This window comes from Capsicum annuum, unplaced genomic scaffold, assembly GCF_002878395.1.
Source record: "Capsicum annuum cultivar UCD-10X-F1 unplaced genomic scaffold, UCD10Xv1.1 ctg1707, whole genome shotgun sequence".
Lineage (NCBI taxonomy): Eukaryota > Viridiplantae > Streptophyta > Magnoliopsida > Solanales > Solanaceae > Capsicum > Capsicum annuum.
The window spans coordinates 423,467-439,970 of NW_025822707.1; the positions used below are offsets into that span (position 1 = coordinate 423,467).

General features: G+C 35.9%; 1 long non-coding RNA gene across 1 annotated transcript; it reads left to right on the forward strand.

Annotated features, from left to right (window-relative positions):
- The first annotated feature begins 758 nt into the window (after nucleotides 1–758).
- On the forward strand, nucleotides 759–9,163 carry LOC124890383. The gene is made up of 3 exons (XR_007049137.1): nucleotides 759–1,381; nucleotides 5,284–5,346; nucleotides 8,658–9,163. It is a non-coding gene; the product is annotated as an uncharacterized LOC124890383 (long non-coding RNA).
- The last annotated feature ends 7,341 nt before the right edge of the window (nucleotides 9,164–16,504 follow it).

Sequence of the window (16,504 nt, forward strand, 5' to 3'; positions counted from 1 at the left end):
CATTCGAGAAATCCATTGACCCACTCCGTTTGTCCATTGATTAGGGATGGAAACTAGTTGAGAAATGCAGTTCGAAACCCAATAACCCAAACAGCTCCTTCCAAAATGCTCCGATTAATTGAGGGCCTCAATCGCTAATAATGTTCCAAGGCATGCCCCAAAGCTTCACGACATCTCTGAGAAATAATCGGGTTATCTCTTTGGCTTTGCAACTAGCCGTAAAAGTTGTGAAAGTGGCGTATTTTGAGAAGCAATCCACAACCACTGTCGACACCTAATTTTTGCTCTCCACATTCTAAATTAGTCTTCGGGTTTCTTAATTTCAAATAGTTTTAAAATATTTGTTTAAATTATTTTGAAAATAAATTACAAGATTATCTTTCAAATTTTAGGTGAAATTAATGTTAATTGTGTTTAATTAAATAGGGTTACATAATTCTCGCTTAAAAAAAATTTTAGAATTTATTTTGAGTGACATGTTTGGTTAAAACTATGAATACTTTAATTTTTTCAAAATCAATTCAAAAATAAGGAATGGATGACATAATTATTTTGTTAATTTTTTTAAAAAATCAAATAATTGTATTTTATTAAATATTAAGTTTGAAAGTATTGAATGTAACAAGCTCGTTAAATTAATTGGAACTAGTTCGTCTCGATTTGTACAAATTAATCCAATTCGGCCATTTTATTAACTTAATTGGCTAAATTTTCAAGTTGGACCTCCCTCTTTATTTTCTTATGATTTCAAATTTTCCCAAGCCCAAAACTTTTTCCTTAACCCAACCCAACTTCCTTTTCCCCCTTCATCTTATTTTCTCTACACGGCACAACAGTCAACAACCAGTAAACAACAATAAAAATGGCATCAATCCCAAAAACCCTACCACCCCTTCCATTTACTGATTTACCCTCATGTATAGCGGCTAAAAAATCAAATTCTTTCATTATCTTCAATCTATGCTCACCATTTTGGCAAACTATAAACTCTCATTTTTGAATAACAGAGGCAACATTTATTTCTCCACATTTTTCGTGTACAAAAGGCCATAAATGGTCTTTGTCTCACCTTGGATTCCAAAATTCGGATTTGAAATTCATTTTTTCAAATTCAAAATCTTAATTTTTCCTCCCAAATTTTTCCTATTAATAGACATTGAGGGATAGAGGTTGAAAAGAGAGAATTCTTTGGGAATAAAGTGAGAATTCAGGAGGAGCGATTCTCTAATTTCACGTAATCGAAGAATTCGAGAAGAAACGCACTTGTAAAGTTAATTCCGACAAAAAAAGAAAGGTAAAACTTCAACGATTCGGGATTGAAATTTTGATAAAATTTGGTTCATTTAAAGCTCGTTTATCTCATCTGCTGCCCGAAAAAAAGGTAAATCCCCTTCCTTATTTTGTTTGTTCATATTTTGGTGTTAGGCAGTTTGAAATTTAGTTAGTTCCGTGATTTTTTTATTCGATTTTTTCCATAGATTAAATTTAATTTATTTATTTATACAAAAGGTGGCCGAACATGGATTAAACAACTTGTTGATTTTTGTTTATTTTGTTCCAGTAGCTTTACCTACCAAAAGATTAAAATAAATTGTTGGTTTGTTTTATATCTAGAGTTGAATTTCTTATCAATTACACCCTCCGTCCCGTTCCAAATTGAGATGACACAGCTATTAAAAAAATAATGATGGTATAATGAAAAAAAAATTGTCATTGTCTTAATAAGTAAAATGGGATATCAAATTAGAAAATTTAGGACGAGTAAAATGGGATGGAGGGAGTTGAAGATTATATACTTCTTTATCAATTTCTATGCGTAACCGTCTTTGAGTTTTTTCTAAAAAAAAAAAAATAGAAAATTATGAAGAGTTCTACTTTCAATATTGGAGCAGTTTCAATTGCTGTTATGCTCCTTAAACAATTATAGTTTTTCCGTGGTGGACTACTTATACAACTTTAATCATGTTGATATTGGGACATTGTTATACTCGTTCTTTATGCTATTCCTTTGGTGCCCTATGTGATGCAGAATTTTCTTCCATTCTTAAACTTCATTATAAATGTAATTATCTTGTTTAAATTATTGGTATTTCATTTGAAAGGTGGTTATGTAGTATGTATGTGGTTAAGTTTATAAATATTTCCTCCTAATTCGTTCCTATCCCTTTTATGCATGACCTTTCTCACCGAGTCCATCGGAATCCCATTTTTCACATTCAATATTCATCGATTCAAGCCCCATCAAAGTCCAAAATGGACTAATACATGAAGAAAATGGATTGATACAAGGCTGATATACATTGATATACAACAAATATATAGGATTTACATATCAAAGATGGCTGGTATGCACTAATATTTGGTGCATAACAACATTGGAAGCAAGTATACAGGTCCTTATACACTGATATACAACGTATATATAGGAAACACATCAAAACAAATTTGTGATATACAGTTGATATACCATGGGTAAAATGGACTCAAGATCTATAATATTTGCAGCCCAAAGCTGAACAGAAGGACATGGGCCGACCATTTTTAAAAAAATGGCCCACAATTTGAAAATATGGACAACTGGAGCCGATCGGTCCAATTTATTTCCCTCTTTTAGCCATTGGCCCAGTCAGCCACGTGCAATTTCTATACCCAATTGATACACTTTTATACTACATTGATACACTTTTTAAAAAAGAAATAGGGGATCCTATACCCAATTGATACTCTTTTATACCATATTGATACACTTTTATAACAAGATAGAAGGAGAATCTATGCATGCATATGCAGTGTTTATATATCCAATTGATATATTTTTATATCATATTGATACAGTATGTGCAAGCATATACAGTAACATATATCCAATTGATACTCTTTTATACTAGATCGATACACTTTTATACCACATTGATACAGTATGTGCAAGCATAAATAGCTATTTTCTATTAACTGCCCAGCTAAGACAAATAACAATTAAAAAAAAAGATACACACGGGGAGTATATTTTTACTCCGTAGTTTGATATCAACAAATCTTCTTTTGTTACACTTTTCTACCGTATAACCTACCTAAAAATCCTTACCTTGCTTCAAAATTCTCTATTTGATATTGAGATTTTTGTTGAAAATAGTGAAAAAAATCGGGTCCATCAAATGAAAAAACAAGCACGAAAGTGGTGAAAGACGATCCTTTATCTATTTATGAATTTATTGAGGATGATTTATCATTTATAGGTGAAAAACTATATGAAACTAATTGAATGCAAATTCTAAGAGATTTATACAAAAGTTTGTGGAATGAAAAGGGTAAAGATGAGTATTAGAAAAGGTAATGAAACGGAGAATTAGGAGTTTGAATTAAAAGGAAATTGGGCATGAAAAGGAAAGAAAGAAAGGTAAAGTTATATATTGATTTGGGCGCATTTCTGGTTATATGTAGTTAAGCATATGGGAGTGACTATTTACCGAGCTCTTAGTTTTAGGTGCTATTTTCGTGAAATTATTTTAGTTTCAGGTGTTATTTTTGTCCTTTTTCCATAAAAAAAAATGGGCCTGAAAGCCAAATTTCTCAACCCTTCTTTATTTTTGTAATTTATCTTAACTATTTGTATTAAATGATTAATCTAGATAAATCTTCTAAGGCATTTCCATTCTATTTTATCTTGATTTTCTTACTAAATTCGTATTTCTTCTCACTTGGTTTGTGTCATCTAAAATGAATCACATTTGTTGCTTCAGTTATTCTCCCTAACAAACAAATCTTCTAAAATTTAGTGTTTCATACCAACATGACATTTATTTTATTCATAGGACTAATAGTCTATTTGGATTAAGGCAATTTTCTTCAAACCTAAGAAACTAATTTTTCTTGAAAATTCTAACTTTCATAATTAATTAATCACTCGTAGTTTGATACACTCTTGACATCATTTTCTAAAGATATTAGACCAAAATTGACTTTCATAAAAAATAATAATAACAACAATGATAACAAAAAAATAATTACATAATCCACTCTTCCCATAAAAGTACAAATTTATTTTCCTCTTAAATTTAAAAATATGCAATTTAATTTAATCGGATCATTCTTTAATTCAAAGGAATATTTTCATTTGGATGAACAAGTGTCATTTTAGGTTAATAATTTTGATATCTTATATAGAATCGAGTGTTTACAAAATTAGTCATTTTTAAGTTAGTCAAAAATTATTTCGTAAATCGTTTTTTCAAACGAACGTCCTAAGTTCCTTCAAAACCTTCTTAGTGTGTTAACTGAATCATTACTCAGTTTCTCTTATTTTAATATTTATTTTTATTTTAAATCTTTGAAACTTTTTAAAGTTTTCTTGATATTCTCAATAAAAATCAAGTGTCTACTCTGTAATTTTGTTAAAATTATTTCGAAATAGTCTTGATTTTTTTACATAGTTTGGAAAAGGTCAAAATCATTTTCTCTTAAATAAAAACCAAAAATAGATAAAAACAGAAATGACAACTCTGTTGGGGAATTTAGTAAGGTTCTAACCAAATATTTGAAATAACTATTTTTTTTTGACTGACTATTCAGGTTTGTAATACTGATATTGTTTGTTTGCTTATGTGTTTAAATTTACGTAAAATTGAAATTGTTGTATTTCATGGCATACTTTCTCCTTGAATATTTAAATTATTTGGGGATTTGCGATTGTCGTGGCCCCTATTTATCAACTTCAAATAAAGTATTAAAAATACAGTAGTTTGTTGGTACATTGGGCGTTTAATGACTGTTTGTATTTTCAAACTCGAGTTGTGCATTTGAAACCTGGTTAAAGCCCCCTCTAGATACCTAGGATAGAGCGAAATCAAAATCCTTTTTAGGCATGTGCCTAGGAAGACTCAATACCTAAGGGGGTATTGGATCCAATAGAAAACCAACCTTGCTTGTATTGACTACGAGCCAATCACACACGATCGTCTCTTGTGTATTTAATTGAAGGATGTAATGTCGGATTGTATGAACCATTGTCCCTTAGGTTTGAGAATTTTATTTCGTAGTTTATTTATTGTAATCTAGAGAGGATCTTCATTCAAAAGGTGTTCGAAAATTTCAAGAAGTCCAAACCTGTTTCCTTTTCCCGACATGGTTATATATATATATATATATATATATATGTTTGTTTGTGTGCATATGTATAGTTTTACTTGATTTTATAAATGACATTATTTTATCCTAACCCTGAGATCATGCTAGCTGTCACTCACTAACCCCGTCTATTGGCGGCTGTATACTCACGCTATGCAGGAATCGGTCGTTCTACTCCTCCTACATAGTAATTGACTCGGGAACAGCATTTGGACTGAAGTGGTGAGCTTCCATCCTTTCGAAAGGCTCCATTTCATGCTATGGATATTTCTAGATATTTTGGTTTTATTTTGGATATTAGTTTTGGCTATGGTGGAGGGTATGTCCCAACTAGATTTTATTACTCTTTTGGTTAGATACTTTATGGTACTTCAATGGGTTGGAATGAGCGGGATTGGTATAGGTGTCACCCTTGACATTGGAATAGGCTGGGAGGCTGGCATCATCGGACCTAATTTCTCACTGTTACGTTTAATTTCATTTTGGGATTAATTATATTATGTTTGAGAACGTCTTTGGTTATGGCCTGGTTTATGGCCCTTGTTTGGTATGGTTTGTCATGGTTGGATTTTTGGTTATGGAATGATTAGACTCAGTTAGGTTGGTCACGGTTGTGATCTATTTCCAGAGTCTTTATGTTGGTTGTTACACTATTTTGTTACATGCTCGAACTTGGGATGCCCATTATAACAAGGCCCTAGGGTGGTTCATGTTAAGTTTGTATCAGAGCCTAGGTTCATGGACAATTGGGAGTCCACAAAGCCGTGTTAAGTAGAGTTTCTTTTAGGGGTGTGTAGCACACCACACACATGAGGGAGAGGCTACAAGGCATTTAGGAATGTTTCTCTTTCTTGGTATTCTATTTTTAAGCTTGGAATCTCAGCCTTGGAATCTTCTCTAATTCTTGTTTGTTCGTCTTTCAGATCATACCTCATAGATCTGAAATACAATACATCCTACTTCTGGGGTTCATCTTCGATCGCACTATCTTATCCCTAATAGTTTTGGAGTTTCACCAGTTGCTACTAGCTTTTCTCCAGGCGAGGTGACTAATGCAGAATTCCATCAGTCTGTTTACACTATTGCAAAACTGGTTGTTGCTCAGGCTGAGCGAGATATGTCTGTTTTTTTGTCTGTTGTGTCACAAGGGTTGGACAATTTATGAAGATGGGCCCTCTCACTTTTTTCAGAGTAAAGGTGGAGGAGAATCCACAGGGCTTCTTGGATGAGATGGAGAAGATATTTTGGGTGATGCAGGCTACCAATGTGGAGGGGGTACACTTTATAGCTTATCAGCTTAAAGATGTTGCATATAGTGGTATGAAGAGTGGGATAGGGATAGAGAAGATGTGGAGGAGTCATCCTTGTGGGATACCTTCTTTGGTATTTTTCTTGATCGCTTCTTTCCCCAAGAGTTGAGGGAAGCAAAGATGGAGGGGTTTGTGAACCTCAAGTAGGGGAGAATTTCTATCAAGGAATATGCCTTGAACTTTCACCAATTGTAAAGTTATGCTCCTTATTTGGTGGCTGATATATGGGATACAATAAGGAAGTTCACTTCTGGGTTGAATCAGGATCTGATTTTGGAGAGTAAGACTGCCTTACTAATTAAGGATACAGACATCTCTAGGATGATTGTTCATATACAGCAAGTAGATGATGAAAAGAGGAAGCAGGTAGAGTTTGGGGATAGGCAGGGTAAGAGGAGCAGATTTTCTAATCACAGGGTGGTCGAAATGGTGGCAAATAGCAAAAAAAAGTAAAGGAATTCTGGTTCCTACTCTACTGTTAGTGCACCTTACTAGTCGGGCGACAGACGTCATCATAGTGGTGATAATTTTCGGGCGCAGGTTGTCCAACCTCAGGAAGCGAAGGTCAGTCAGTTTCTTTATACCCTTCTTGTTGGTTTTGTGGTCGTCCTTATCGAGGTTATTGTGATAAAGGAAAGGACAAATGCTTTAAGTATGGCCAGACAGGAAATCGGCTCAGGGATTATCCAATTAATAAGGTTGCTACAGGGATGAATGAGATTCCTGTGGCTTCATCTTTTGCTCCTATACCTGGTGGTGTTGCATCTGTTTCTGTTACTACTCTTGGTTTTAGTGTTGTCCGAAACAGGTTGTATGCTTTGGCGTCCCGACAGGAATCTGAGGCATCACCTGATGTAGCTAGTGGTATGTTACAAATTTTCTCACGTGACGTATATTATTTTCTTAATCCGGGGTCTACTCTCTCTTATATGACTCCTTATGTGTTTGTATCTTTTGGTTTTGATCAGGAAGTTATTTTGGATCCTTTTTCTATTTCTATCCTAGTAGGTGACTCAGTTATTGCTAGGAGAGTCTATAGGGGGTGTGGTATCTGTTTGTGGCAAGTAGATCTTGGTGGATCTATTTAAGTTGGATATGGTGAATTTTGATATTATTTTGGATATGGACTGGCTACACTCTTGTTACGCGTCTTTGGATTGTCGAACCCGTAGGGTTGTCTTTAGGTTCCTTGGTGAGCAGGTTATAGAATGGGAGGGTGTTTCTTTAGCCCCTAGGGGGAGGTTTATTTCTTATCTTAGAGCTCGGAGGTTAATCTCTAAAAGGTATCTTTATCACTTATTCTGGGTTAAAGATTCTAACTCTAAAGGTCCTTCTTTTAAGTCAGTTCCACTGATTAATGAGTTTTCAGAGGTCTTTCTGGATTATCTTCCTAGTGTTCTTCTGGATAGGGAAATAGAGTTTGGTATTAATCTAATTACGGACACTCGTCCAATTTCTATTCCTCCATATAGAATGGCTCCGGCGGAGTTGAGGGAACTCAAGGAGCAACTTAAGGATCTTCTGGATAAGGGGTTTATTCATCCTAGTGTATCTCCTTGGGGTACACCAGTGTTGTTTGTGCGCAAGAAAGATGGTTCCCTTTGGATGTTCATTGACTATAGGCATTTGAATAAGGTGATGGTCAAGAACAAGTATTCTCTTTCAAGGATAGATGATCTATTTGATCAATTGCAAGGTGTCAAGTTCTTTTCTAAGATAGATCTTCAGTCTGGGTACCATCCTAAAGATTAGGGAGGTGTGATGTTGGATGTATTTATGCATTTTAGTCTTACTATTCTAGTCTTTTTAGCCTTGTTTTGAGGATGATTCATATGCTATATGGTTTGACAATGAGATAAATGTGAATCTAAGTGTTAAAGCATGTGTTTACAATGTTCAAAGTGAATTTCAAACAAGTTTATACTTCAATGAGTCATTTAGAGTTCAATAGTGGAAACTAGCGTTACTAGCTTGAGCTAGGTTCTTGTCTAGTTGATCCCATTGAATTCTATTGTATTTAATGTGTTCCAAATGGTTTTAAATGTATAATTATGAGTGGAATAACTTGTTGGTAATGTGCAAGGTTCAATTTGATTAAGTTAAGATTCGGAACAAAAAGTTAAAGATCAATGCAAATTAGCCTAGTCTTAGCTTGTATTTTTGATTCATCATCATGAATATTGTATTTTTATGATCTCTAATTCATGTGATGTGATTATGTAGGAAGCTTTGTGAGCTGAATATGATGATATTTTGATGTTTAAAAGGCTGAAAATCCATGAAAAATACACCACAAGTTAAGGGATGAAAGATTGGAGGACCAACACTTAATCAAATCCGTGGAAGCAACTTCCAGAAGGTCAAGGCGATTAGCCCGCGGAACCCCACTTGGAGCTGAGATATAGATATGGTGCAGCCTCACCTAGAGTGGCGCTTTACCCAGGGCACAACCTCACCTAGAGCGGGGCTCAACTCAGGGCGGCGCCCCCTCTACTCCCTTGCTCACAAATTGATGGAATTCGACTCCTACACGGCTTGGACTGACTTTGTGTTATATATACAATATTGTGCACATTTTTTTCAGATCTTGGGACGTATTACAACCTTGTGATTATGATTATGACTACGTGTGGCTAAACACCCTTTTTCTGGGGTTAAAGCCAAGAATATGAGTACTATTGTTTTGAATTGATTTCGTTTGATTTGATTATCGTTATTGGTTGTTTGTTTATTCTTGTTTTAACTATTTTAAGGATTAGCTACCCTTAGAATATATCAATTATCAACCTTGTGAACTTGGGAGAGGGAATACGAAGATAGAATAAGGGAGTAAACAAAGTATGATTCTTATTTTTTTATAAAATAAAGAATTTGAATTATTGTCTAGGACAGGGATGTACTTAGATGCCTTACTTGATTCAAACGTAGGATTATAGCTTTAAGAACTTAATTGGACTATTACATCCCCGCTCAATGATGTAGTTGTAAGGTTTAAATTAGATAAATGGTTAGAGGTTGGGAGACCATGATCATGCGATTAACCCTACGAATCAACAACCAAGATAAGCAAGTTAACGAATGAAGTTCAACAATGTAGTATGATTGTTCGAAGTGCTTTAACCCTGAGTTTTCTCCTATTGATTGTTTTAAGACTTTAATTTACACACTATTTACTTTACTTGCAATTTACAATTTCAAAACTCTCTTTTTGGTTACTATTGCATTAATTGAATCTAAATTATGAACTAGAATAGAACCGTTGTTAGATCAAGTCTATGTGGGATCGATACTTGACTTCTTGAAGGCCACTTTACTACTTGATAAGACCATGTACACTTGCGTGTGCGCTTGGGTGCAGTCAAGGTGGATATCCTTAAGATGAATTTTCATACCCGGTATGGGCACTTTGAGTTTTTGGTGATATCATTTGGGTTGCCTAATGCTCCTATGGATCTGATGAACAAAGTTTTTTATCAGTATTTAGATATCTTCATCATTGTGTTCATTGATGACATTCTGGTTTATATAGAGAGTGAGGTGGATTATTTTAATCACCTCCGTATGGTGTTTCAGACCTTAAAGGAACAAAAATTGTATGTCAAGTTCTCCAAGTGTGAGTTTTGGTTGAATGTTGTAACTTTATTGGGTCATATCATTTCTAGTAAAGGGATCATGGTGGATCCGCAGAAGGTTGTTGTGGTGAAAAGGTGGCCTAGACCTATGATTCCATCCGACATTCGGAGCTTGTTGGGTTTAGCCGGGTATTACAGGCTGTTTGTGGAAAGCTTTTCGTTGATAGCTGCTCCTTTAACTAAGTTAACTTAGAAGAAGTTTAAGTTATCTTGGTCAGATGCTTGTGAAGGGGGTTTCGACAAGTTGAAGGATAAGTTAACTTCGGCTTCAATTCTGACTTTGCCAGAAGGCAATAATGGGTTCATGGTTTATTATGATGCATCTCGAGTAGGGCTTGGTTGTGTGTTGATGCAGCATATAAAGGTAATTGTCTATCCTTCCAGGAAGTTGAAGGTGCATGAGATAAATTATCTTACTCATGATTTGGAGCTGTTGGCAATTATGTTTACTTTAAAACTATAGTGGCATTATTTTTATGGTGTTCACGTGGATATATTTTCTGATCATAAGAGTCTATAGTATGTTTTCACCCAGAAAGAGCTTAATCTCAGGCAGAGAAGATGGCTTGAGCTTCTTAAAGATTATGATATGAGTCTTCACTATCACCCAGGTAAGACTAATGTGGTTACTGATGCTCTAGCAGGTTATCCATAAGGAGTTTGGCTTATGTAGAGGAAGGAAAGTGGGAATTCCTGAAGGATATTCACCGTTTGGCTAATCTTGAAGTTTGCTTTTTAGACTCCAAGGATAGTGGTGTGGTGGTGCAAAAAGTGGTTCAATCATATCTTGGTGTGGAGATTAAGGAGAATCAAGTGTTAGATCCTATCTTGATAAAAATAAAAAGTGGCGTTGGTGGGAAAAAGGTAGTGGTGTTTGAGACCAGTGGTGATGGTATTTTACTGTACCAAGGGAGGTTATGTGTTCCTGATGTAGACGGTTTGCAGGAAAGGATTTTGGCTAAAGGGCATGAGTCGTGCTATGTTGTTCATCCCAGCTCAACTAAGATGTATCATAATCTCAAGGAGATATATTGGTGGAATGGTATGAAGAGGGATGTGGCTGATTTTGTGGGCAAGTGCATGGCGTGTCAGCAGGTTAAGGTTAAGCACATAAGTTGCCCTAATGAAAATGGGAAGTGATTAATATGGACTTTGTTACCGATCTTTCTTGATCTCGGAGTCAATATGATTTGATTTGGGTCATCATGGATAGAATGACTAAGTCTGCGTACTTTTTGCCAATGAAGACTACCTTGTCAGCGGAGGATTATGCGAAGTTGTATCTTCAGGAGATTGTGAAGCTGCATGGGGTGCCTATTTTGGTTATTTTTTATCATGGCACGCAGTTTACATCTCTCTTCTAGAAATCTTTTCAGAGAAGGTTGGGACCAAGGTGAGTCTAAGTACTATTTTTTATCTATAAATGGATGGACAAGTAGAGAGAACTATTTAGACATTAGAGGATATGCTTATACCTGTGTGATTGATTATGGTTGCAATTGGGTTGAGCATCAACCTTTGGTGGAGTTTGCTTACAATAATAGCTATCATTCTAGTATTGGTATGGTCCCTTTTGAGGCATTGTATGATAGGAGGTGTAGATCTTCTATTAGTTGGTTTGATCTTGGTGAGGCAGACATGTTTGGTCCTGACTTGGTTTACCAGGCTATAGAGAAGCTGAAGGTGAATCAGGATAGGCTTAAGGTTGGACAAAGTCGCCAAAAGTCCTATGAGGATGTTAGGAATAGAAACTTGGAGTTTGAGGTTGGGGATAAGGTTTTCCTCAAGGTATCTCCCATGAAGGGAGTAGTGCAGTTTGGCAAGAAGGGAAAGCTCAGTCCCCGGTATATGGGTCCTTATGAGATTTCGTAAAAAGTTGGTAATGTTGATTATAAGCCGGAGTTTCCTTCTAGCTTGAGTTTGGTTCATCTGATCTTTCATGTTTCCATGTTGAGGAAGTGCATTGGCGATACTTCTGCGGTTGTTCCTTTGGAAGGATTGGGTCTCACTGATTTTTTCTCTTATGAAGAAGTCTAGATTGAAATCTTGGATAGGCAGGTTTATCGGTTGTGGACCAAGGATGTGGCTTCGATTAAGGTTCTTTGATGGAACCATAAGGTGGAAGAAGCTACTTGGGAAGTGGAAGAGGACATAAAGTTCAAATATCTGCATTTGTTTTCTGCTCTTCGGATTCGTGCGGAAGGTATGTGTCTTCAACACATCTTTGTTTTTAGAGTTTGTTAAAGGAAAGATTTATATCTTTGTCTCTTTGTTTTTGAACTTTGTTAAATATTAGGAATATGTTTTATAACATAATGCAAATGACTCTAGCATGTGGTTAACCCTACCTTGTTCGTCATTTGGGGACGAATGTTCCTAGTGGTGGAGACTGAAACATCCTAGTTTCTGGACCTTAATTCCCTGGAATTCAGATCTCTGGACCTAATACAACTCATGGATACGAGCAGTATGTTGGGGTACGTATGGTATGATCTGGCCGTATACTGACCAGTGTTGGTTGGTGGGTTGGATTTTGGTTACTGAAATGGATACGACTTTGGGGTACGAGTCATATTGGCGGTTACATATCATTTGGCTCCTTAACTTAATCTTAGACTTAGTTACTTAAGTTGGATCTAAATACGAGTGGCGCACCACGATCCGTAAGCCAGGGTACGAATCGTACCAGGGACTCGTATGGTAGACAGTGTTTAATCTCCAGGTATTTTATTCTGCCAAGGATATGGGTCATGGATATGGATCGTATGTTGTGGTTACGAATTGGTTGGACAAGTCATATACTAGACAGTGTTTGGTCCAAAGGTGGAGGTTCAGGATGCGAGTGGTGGATACCAATCGTATTGGGAGGATACGACTCGTGAGGGTCAGTTGTATCCCTATGCCGGATTTTTGTGCAACTTAAGTTGGGATATTTTGGACATTTCTCCACTTATCATAATAGGTTCTCACGACTTCTAACCTACTTGAAAGGTTATTTACCCTATTATTCTATTCATTAACACTTAGAAAATCTTCCTAAACACTTCATTATTCTCTCAAGAGCTTTTGGCAAGGGGATCTAGGGGTTCAACTAATGGATCAATTTTGGGGCTTGTCTTGGTGATTTATTTCCTTCATCATCTTAGTTTAAGGTATGTTCTCTTTCCTCATTGTTAATTTAACTTAAAGGCATGATTTATATAAATGTTTTCATAGTTTTACTATTACATGATTTTGGCTTTCAAATATGATTTGGGGGTTTTGATGTTAAATGGTTGGTTATGATTTCCTATGGTTTTAATTATGCTTTTATATTCATTAATGATGGTTTTGGATAATTGGATTGAATGGAAGAGTTTATTGGTAATTGGAATTGGTTTTGGTCATATTATGCCCCATATATGTTTGACAAAATGCTTATAAAGATATGCTTATTGTATTGACTTCTTTTAATAGAACTCTTGCATGTTTTAAACTTGGTAAAGGAATTATGCATGGTTTAAATGGATTGGAATGGTAAATATCTACTGGTTATGGTTGTGAGGACATGAAAGTCTCCCAAGTGGTTTGATATGGTAAATGGAAGGGCACTTGAAAGTCCCCTTAAACCTATAAATGGTTGGTTATAGATGGCACTTGCAAGTAAGGGTTGGTATGACGATATCAATATTAATGGCCTTGGTTAATAAATAGATAATGGTTTGGTTATTTGAAAACTGGTTTCAATTAGGCAATATTGACGGGATGTGTAGCAAAGGTATGGAAAGTGAAGGTCCGGGGGGACTAAAACTGGAAATTTATATTTGCCGCTATGAGGTCGGTCTTGGTGACTGTGTGCATGATGTCACACTATATTTAGGGGATGTACTAGTCATCCCAAGGGATACTTCCTTGGTCGTGCGGCTACACACACTGGGGCCCTTTCAGCAGGAGGAGCTGAACCCATATAGTCCATGAGTAGTTTAGGACGACAAAGCTATACAGCTCAGGTAAAGGTTTTAAAGGCAATGATAAACCCAGTCTCTTTCCCCGGCATGGTTATATATATATATATATATATATGTTTGGTTGTTTGCATATGGATGGTTTTACTTGGTTTTATGAATGGCATTATTTTATCCTTACCCTGAGATCATGCTAGCGGTCACTCGATAACCCCATCTACTGGCGGTTATATATACACACTATGGAGGAACCGACCGTTCTACTCTTCCTACTTAGTGATTGACTCAGGAATAATATTTAGACTGAAGTAGTGAGCTTTCATCCTTTCGGAAGGATCCATTTCATGTTATGGATATTATTAGACATTTTGGTTTTATTTGGGATATTAGTTTTGGCTATGGTTGGGGGCATGTCCCAACCGGATTTTATTACTCTTTTGGTTAGAGGCTTTGTGGTATGTCTATGGGTTGAAATGGGCGAGATCGGTATAGGTGTCAGCCTTGGCATTGGAATAGGCTGGGAGACTGGCATCATTGGACATAATTTCTCACTGTTCCATCATATTTCATTTTGGAATTAATTATATTATGTTTTGGAACGTCTTTGGCTATGGCATGGTTTATGGCCCTTGTTTGGTATGGTTTGACATGTTTGGATTTTTGGTTATGGAATGGTTGGACTCGGTTGGGTTGGTCACGATTGTGATCTATTTCCAGAGGCTTTATGTGGGTTGTTACACTATTTTGTTACATGCTCGAAATTCATCCAACTCAGGGCAGGAGGCTGGAAGTTGGGTTGTGTAACGGCGGTGGTCTTCGATCCCGATTGGACTTGGGACACCCATTATGATAAGTCCCCAAGGCGGGTTGTGTCAGTTATTAGGCATATAAAACTCACAACTTGAATCGTCCTAAAATGACCTTAAAAAATCCATCAATAAAATCACTTTCAATTCGCCCTAACTTTATACAAAAATCCATTAAGTCATTGGCCAATTCACATTGACCACGTTTCTCTTACAAATCATTTTTTCTCGCACTTAATTATAGCTAGAGTTGCCCAAATATTCTACTAATGGTAAGAATCTGTTATCTTTCAAAGAACTTTATAAATAAGTATTTTAGGATGTTTATTCACCCGATCTCTTTAAATGACTTAGTTCATTTTGATAGAAATTCTGTTTTCCCCATCTAATTCAAAACCCATCAAATGGTTAAAGTTCGGATCACTCGATCACTCTTTAAAAGTGTCCTATTCTTCAAATTATGGACTATTTTCTTTTGAGTCAAACAAATATTATTCATTTTATATGTTACTTTGATGAATTATTACAATTCATGAACTAACATGTTCACTTTTCTAGTATTTTTATTTTCTATTAGAAAGAGGTTTATTTGTATTGATAATCAAGCTTGCTCTCTTCATAAATACTAAAAGCAAATCAATTTCAAAGTAATTGCTAGTATAACATCGGCATTTCACACGATCTAAAGTCAAGAAAGCAACTACAGACTTATCAGTTCTTACTTGGGATAATAGAAGGTCTCGTTCAACTATGGATCCTAGTTTGATCAGCACAAATACTTCATCCAAGTCATTCCCCACCTTCTCTGAGGTAATGGACCCTAGTGCCTCGATAGGAAGAGAAATAATCCATAGGTCGTTGATGGATTGGAACAACAGATTGACGAGCTAAGACTGACGGTCATGCAAAGTATAACACCTTCTCAAACTCCCCCAAACATGACTTTGCCTCCTGATACTCGACAAAAAGGGCTTATGTTTCCAACATCATAAGGAGTTGATCAGGGAGGTCATTTTACCACTTCTTAAAATGATCATGCTTCTTAGAATGCTTCTTTTGCATACACATTTCCTCCTCCGAAGGTTCATAACATACCATTATCACCCCATGCTCCGCCAATGTACACCTATGCTACCGACCTATCAGCGGCACAAACTCAAGGGTTATACCGTTTAGATGCTAATCATTATGTTAAAGCAGGGAATGATTCAAGAATGTAAATCAATAAAATAGTGAATAAAATCTCAAGGTCTTGAAAGATGCAATGAGAATTTTTTGGGGTCTTGGGAGTAACCAAAGTGTGAAGTATGAAAAGTTGTGTGTATTTTCCGAGATTAAGTTGCCTCCTAGTTACAAGATCCCAAAATTTGAAAAGCTTGATGTGTTCGAAAATCCCTTCTTTCATTTGAAAATTTAACGTGAAAAGTTGATTGGTGTAGGCAAAAAAGAAGGAATACAGGTGAAGCTTTAGTCAAAGTTTGAGTGGAAAGGTTATAAAATGGTACGCCAAACAAGATGTGACAAAATGGCGTACTTGGGATAACTTAGAAAATGCTTTTGAGGATCACAACAAGTTTTATGTCGATATTATTCCTGACAGAATCTCTATGCAAAGATAAGGCAGAAATCCAATGAGTGTTTTCGCGAATATGCCATACAGTGAAGAGAAGAGACGACTAGGGTACATC